Raw genomic sequence first — 7058 nt, forward strand, 5'->3', positions numbered from 1 at the left:
TGAAGCAGTGAGAAGGAAACAGTTGACTTGCAAAAGTGCAAGATTCCTAGAGGATTTTATTTCTTTTTCCTTCTCTTCTGCCATGAGCCCCTCAGGACTAATGACAGGCTGAGTGACTCTATAGCACAACTCAGTGCATTTCTCAGAAAGAAGAACTCCCTGTAGCTGCTCCTGGGACTCACATGCGGAAGGTCACAGGCAGACCCTGACTCCTGCCACTGCTGCCAGCAGTGGGGCCAGAGACAAATCTTACTCAGTCCCACTGGGCCCCGAGGCACCCAAATCTCTACACTCCAAACTGCTGCCATCCTGCTTCTGGCTTCAGCCAGCAAATCATCTTGTCCCACAGCTTTCTCTCTTCCCTCAAGATTTCCTTTGCAGCCCCACAGAGCAGCAGGCAAAGCAAGGAAACAGCACGGACCTGCTGCAGCTGGAGCACTGCTGCAGACCAAGGCCAAGAAAAGGCTGCTCTCAAATCTTTATCCTCTCTCTGCTCTGGAGTGGTTTCACTGGTGCCCCTCGGCCCTCTGGGCTGCTGGGGCTCAGAGGCACTAGCAAGATGCTCTCCTAACCTACCTTAACGCTAAGAGGGAGACAGAGTGAACGGGGCCTTTCTTACCAGTCATCGCTGCTGAGCAAGGAGAGTGCCTCGAGCAAGGACTGCTGTGGCTCCAAAGAGGCTCCGTCCTTCTGCCCCTTCCCACGGAGCGGCTCCTCTCGGCGCTCGGCACCAGTGGCCGTCTGCGGGGTCACTGTAAGGAGAGGGTCAGCCATGAGCGCTGCAGCCCCGGGCAAGGCACCCCGCCATGGAGCGGCCTGCAGCCCCATCTCCCAGCCAGGCTTCCATGAGGTACAAACTGGCACTGGCTCAGAGAATTCCCTGCTCTCTGGCTCCTTGCTTTCTCCCAGCCCCCCCAGCTGGGCACAGCTCCTTGGCTCAACCTGACAATTGCCCACACAGCGCCAGCTCCCAAGTGCCACAGGTACCACAGCCAGCGGCACGTTCCTGAGGCCGCAGAGCTCCCACTCCCTGTGAGACAGTGCCCACCAGCAGGACTTGCTCCCCACGAGGGACCCCTCAGCTGCCTCTCCTGTCTCAGTGCCCTGATTTCCCTGAGCCCTGAGGACAGAGGCACTCTGCAACTCCCTGAGGAAAGACCTGCAGCTGCCTCGTGACAGCACCAAGCCGAGCCTGAACAAGCGAGTCCTGCTGGGCCCGGCTGAATCCCCTCAGAGCAGCTACCAGGGAACAGCGATACCTGACCCTTCACACCTCACAGCGCCTCTGTTCCCATTGGCTTCAAATATTCTAGACAGAGGGCAGCTGAGTGCACTTACATTTCAGCCTGCTCTTGGGAAGGGAGTAGTTCATGGATTTTGTTCTTTCCAAGCATCATGAATCTTTACTATTTCAATAAAGTACACACTGGCTGTATTTGAAAGATGCTGAGGTGAAATTTGTTTGTCCTCAAATGGACTTGTGTGCACACTGTGCAAGCCTAAGCTTTCTCTTGTGGAAAAATGGAATCTCTAGCCCAGATGGTTGATAAAAAAGCCTTCCAAATGCAAATTGATGATAAGAATACGTAAATACAGATGCAAATTGTTGGCAGACACAATCTCTTGATAGTCAGTTTACAAGGTATGAGAAAATTCAGATGATAAATGCATTTCTTAAGAAACCCACTTGTCATCCAAAGGACTCTTGATCATCAATTTCATGTCATGCACTCAACAGGTCGTTTTCTAATGTGTACAAGGAAACATCTGAGCTGTCTCAAATGATGGAGTTTAAATATTGCACAGAATCTAGAATATTCAGATGGGAGCTATCTGGCTGTCACTGATGTACCCCTGTCACTGCCATCAGTGGTGTCACTGCAGAAGGATGTCGATGTACACATCTATATTCAATAGGAATGGGGAGCCACGTCAGGCTAGTTCTGGTCAATTGTGAGCATGGAAGTAGCATCACTAGAAAAGAGCACTCAAAGTATCATTCCTAGCTCCCTTCTTCTTCTCTTACCCTACTCAGGATCATAGCACAGGCAGGCTGCCCTCACAGGAGAGGCAAGAGCCACTAGGGACTATGTGCTGTGTATTCACTGCGGGCAGCAAACAGCCTGGGAGCACCAGGCAGCCCCTCCTGGCTGTCACCTGCTACACAGGCCGCTGTATTTGGGTGGGGTGACACAGGAGGCGCTGCTTGTTCCCTCTTGGCATTGCAGGCCGTGGGATGGCAGCGGCGAGAAGCCATTGGGCACTTCTGGGAGCAGCAGCACGGCTGCACCAAGTGGCTGACTGCCATGCAGAGACAACCCTTGCTGGGAGAGCAGGAAAGCTGGCTGCAGAGGCGGACAGCAGCACAGGCAGAGGGCCAAGATGGAGAGTGGACAATTGATCGTGGTGGTACTCGTAGGTGCACAGTGAGCACACCCTGCCAGACTGCCCCGAGCTCATCCCTGCAGTTACAGCTGCCTCCTGGCACCAGTGCTGTAGTTTGCTCTATCAGGATGGGCAAAAGCCAGAGCTTAGGTCTTTACCACTACTTTATGCAGCTCAGCTTTCCAATGGATCAATAAGAACCAACTGCTCCAGTTCTGCCGAGCTGGAGTAACTCAAGAGTAGATTTGCTGTTCATTCTCAGCACAGGCTATGAACCCAAGATCCCAGCTGTGGTGGCTGAATCAGGAGGCAGTTTGTGCTCCTTGTGCAAGGAAAACCGGTGCAGGAAAAAGCTGCTGTGGAGCAGGCTTACCTGAGGAGCTGCGTGGGAAGCTGCCGTCTCCATGGATGATGGGCTTCTTGGGCAGTAAGGGCACGTTGTCCTGCTTCCTCAAGACCTTCTTCTTCAAGGCACTACCAGGGTGTTTCCTCTGCACACTGGAAGCTGTGCCATTGACAGGCAGTAGGATAAAGCCTGCAGGGACCAAAGAGGAGCTTGGAAGTGGAGGGTGACAATGGAAAGGCCCAGAAAACTTGCTGGAGCTGGGTAACATCTCTTTGTTATCCCAAAGAACTTCAAGTATAACAGTGGCACAGCACCATGGGAAAGTGATCACAGAATCCTAGAAGAGTTTATGTGGGAAGGCACCTTTAACCACCATCTAGTCCAGCCCCCATGAGCAGGGACATCTTCAGCACGAGCAGCTTCCTCAGGGCCCCATCTAACATGGCCTTGAACACCTTCAAGGATCGATCAACAACAGCTTCTCAGGGCAAACTCTTCCAGTGTTTCATCCCCTTCATTATAAAGAAATTCTTCCTAATATCTAATCAAAATCTACCCTCTTCTGGTTTAAAACCAAATTGCAGTGATGCTTCCCCAAAGAAACAAGGAAACCCCAGTATTGCTTTGCTTTTGTTTTCCTGTTTCAGAGGCTGGCTGGGGAAGTTACCAAAAGAAAGCGCAGATAACCTTGCGTGATGCCCTCGGGCTGAGTGCTGCCTCCTGAGGTCCCTGCTGCTGCCCTGGGGCAGCGCACACAGCACTGCAGTCAGAGCCCCTCAGCCCGGATTCAGTCGGCAACGCTGCTTGCTCCTGGGGCTACAACAGAAGCACTGGCTCGGGGCTTCAGCACAGCTCTACAGCACCAGCTCCTCAGCAGGGAGTGGTGGGAGAAGGGTCTCTGGGGTTTTCATTAGAAGGAGTTGAATTTTGTTTCTTCCAGGTTGCACCTTGGTTGAAAAGCATTCTTTTGGACCCACTTTTCCTGGAGGCTGCTATCCAGGAGAGAGTCTGAAGCCCCAGTGTACTTTGCAAGACAGAATTTTACACTCTGAAGGACTTCAGAGGGGAAGGTGGGAAGCTGATATTCTGTTACGGACTCAGTGAGGCCATGGGCAAGACACTTCATGCCTCTCCATTTTTCTTTGGGGACCGGAAATACATCCTATGCAAACTCCCACTCAGATGCAAATGTAACAGCCCCCCAGTCTGAGGGCAACACTGTGCAGAGGGCAAGCAAGTGATCAGAAAGGACCACAGGTGTAGCAACCACTTACTTGCCGCAGCTGCATCCCCGGGGTCAACTCTCTGTGGAGGCAGCTGCAAGGACGTTTCCTTTTCTCTCTCTGTCTTGATCTCTTTCTCCAAAAGCTCCATTGGCATCCGCTCTAAGTTCCTTTGAGCCAACTTGCCCAATGCAGCACGGACCTACATGCAATGGGAATGCATCACAGACTGTAAGCAGAGACACACAAACCAGACACAACATCTCATCAGGAGCACAGAGTCCATAGAGTTCCACAGTCCTTGATGCAGCTCCATGTACATTCCAATGGTTTCTGAAGAATGTCTCCCGTCCTCACCTTGGCAATTACACACAGTGAGGTGGAACACTTTATTGCCATAACCTCCCACTGCTCCAAGGTACTGTTTCTCAGCCTGTGTCAGGAGGCCCTGCTTGAAGCAAGAAAATCACAGGAGTGCTCCAAGACAGATGAAGAGCCTACGTGATCAGTGAGCAGGCAGTTCCCTTCCTACAGGCCATGGCAGGAGAATAAAAACCATGTGCAATACGCAGCAAGGAGGGGTAAGTAGCTGTTGCTTAACACTCATGGCCAGGAATTGCAGCTGTTTCTCACTTCTGGCTACTGAAGGACTCAGCTGCTCTCGGAGACCGTGAGGCCAAAAAGAGGAGTCACGTGAAAACAAGTTGCAAAAACATTGATGCTAATGCATGGAAAAATTGAGAATGAGAGGGCTGTGAGATACAGAAAGAAAGGTAACCAGGAAAAATCAAACTCTCCCATTTTATTTTGCACCCTTGCTTACATTGAGCATTAGAATCATTGCTTCTGTGCTTCCCAGGATGCACTTTGCCCACATTCACTGATGTGTAGCTTGCTCTGCCATTCAGAACTTCTCTACAAGGGCCTTTGCACATAAAGAATGCTTCTGGCATGACCTTAGCACCATCTCCAAACCAGTGACCTTGCCACCACTGGAAATAGCCAAGCAATTGCTCTGTAGCTGTCAAATATATTCCCAAGAGAATCCCCACCCCCCAAGAGTGGAAGATTATGATTTTCAGGGACAGTTTGGGCCTAGCACTAAACAGTCACTGGAAAGGAAGTCTGCTCATCCCTGTCCTTATCCCTCACCTTTCCAAAGCCATCCTTCAGGGCTTCGGCACTCGTAAGGCCAGCACTGGTGGGGTGATCCGTCTCCTTGGCCTGGCTCACTGGGAGGCCTGTTAATGGAAGCAAAGGTTCCTGTAAATCTCTGGCACACTTCAAGCCCCCAACAGCGCCTTGCTGGGCAACAGGCAAGACAGCTTCCAGATTGCAGAGCTCTGATAAGACCCAGAGATTGTGTCTGAGAGCAGCAAGCTACATATGCCTAGAACCTCTCCCAATGGATGGGCTACTGCCACAGTACACTGGCAGCAGACGTGGCATTGCTCTGTGGCCAGCAGAGTGAAACCTCCTGCATGATGGAGGCCTCAGCCCTGGATGCTGGAGAGCCGCTGTGTTTGATAGAGAAGGGCAGAGACGGAGCTTGCTCTTGACAGAGATTCTTATCTGCCCTAATTCATGCTGATTTTAGTAAACATCTTCTCCCTGGTTCCTAAAAGAACTCCCGGGTTCTAATACCCGTAAGCATTTAGATCAATATTTTCTTCTCTTTGTGGCAATATTTTAGAGGACATGAAAAGAAAAGCTTAGGATTGCAGGAGTGTTAGCAAAACGTGAATTGTGTTCTTGAAATTGGATAATTTGCTTTCCCCGAGGATTTTCATTCTAAACTGTGTGAGATTGGGCCACTTTCAGGCCAGTCTGACCAAAGGCTGATTTTCCTAATGGAAGTGGAACAATGTAGCTCATTCTGAAACACTCTCCAACAGAGCCGTTAAAACTCAGAGGATGAATCACTCTTTACATGGCTTCACAGAGGATTAAATCACGTGGCAACAAAGTAGCAAAAAACCAATGTCTTAAATCTGGATTTTTTGCCCTGCAAAATGGTCAGCTTAATAATAAAAAAGAGTTAGATATGGGCTTTGAGGAAGGAGGGCTATTCTGGATTGGGGGCAAGGCCTTGGAAGGTAAGAGCATCTGAGAAGTTGACTGGGAAACTACTGACTCCAGGGTAACCTCCTTGGGACCAGTGCAGTCAGTCCCAAGTGCAAAGTGGAGACACAAAATATAATAGAGGCCACAATGCCAACATAAAGCATCAGAAGCTACAGTATGTCATGTGAGAGATTCCCTGGAAACTTCTAAAGAGCTGCACAGGGAAACATGCTCCTGCCAGCAGCCACTTGAGGCAGGCCAGGGAGACACCCTGACCCACTTGCACAGAGCCAGCACAGGAACAGCCTGGCCTCTGGGCTGCCCTGGGACAGCAGGGAGCCCAGAGGCCTGTGCTTTCCAGGAATGGCTCAGCTGCACACGCACCCTCCTGCTCCTCTCCCGGCCCCACAGCTGAGCAGCCCTACAGCTCCACGGGGCACTGGGAGCAGCACAGCTCAGTGCAGGGGGCACATGCAGGGCAGAACTGTTCCCTGGCAATGTGCCCAGGCTCTCTAGGCTGGCACAAGAGCCTTCCTCCCGCCAGAGAGCGGCCCAGCTCCCGCCTTACCTCTTTGTGAGGCTGAGCCATGCTCAGCCTTCACCTTGTGCTCCCTGGCAGTGACCCCGGGGGCAGCGCTGCTCAGCTGCCCCTGCCGGGGCTCCTGGGCCAAGGCCCCCTGAGCAGGCTGCGAGCGGAGACCTGCACTGCCAAGGCCGGGCTTCCGCGCATCCGTCTCCAAGCCGAAAAGTTCAGCCAGTTCCCTTGGGAACAGAGGCATCCCAGGTCCTATCACACACCATGAACTCTTTCCCTTCTTCCTCTGGGTTTTTGTTGTAGACTCAGAAGAAGCTGTAGATCAGGTACAAGGGAAGAAGTGAGTTAGTTGAACTCCCACCTTTACAATCACCACAACTAATGGGTGAGGCACTCGAGGGGTTATTTATTATTGAGAAGATCACTTTGTTTTTATTTTTCATGAAACTAGCATCACTATAATTGCTCTGAGCTGTATGGAGCTGGCAGGACAGGAGAGAGAGGT

The 7058-nt window shown here is 51.4% G+C and overlaps 1 long non-coding RNA gene across 1 annotated transcript; it reads right to left on the minus strand.

Annotated features, from left to right (window-relative positions):
- Window positions 1–4047: 4047 nt before the first annotated feature.
- LOC125322653 lies at window positions 4048–6617 on the minus strand. The gene is made up of 3 exons (XR_007202142.1): window positions 6587–6617; window positions 5107–5195; window positions 4048–4156 (listed from the first exon to the last, which is right to left on the minus strand). It is a non-coding gene; the product is annotated as an uncharacterized LOC125322653 (long non-coding RNA).
- Window positions 6618–7058: the final 441 nt, after the last annotated feature.

Source organism: Corvus hawaiiensis, chromosome 3 (assembly GCF_020740725.1).
Source record: "Corvus hawaiiensis isolate bCorHaw1 chromosome 3, bCorHaw1.pri.cur, whole genome shotgun sequence".
NCBI lineage: Eukaryota > Metazoa > Chordata > Aves > Passeriformes > Corvidae > Corvus > Corvus hawaiiensis.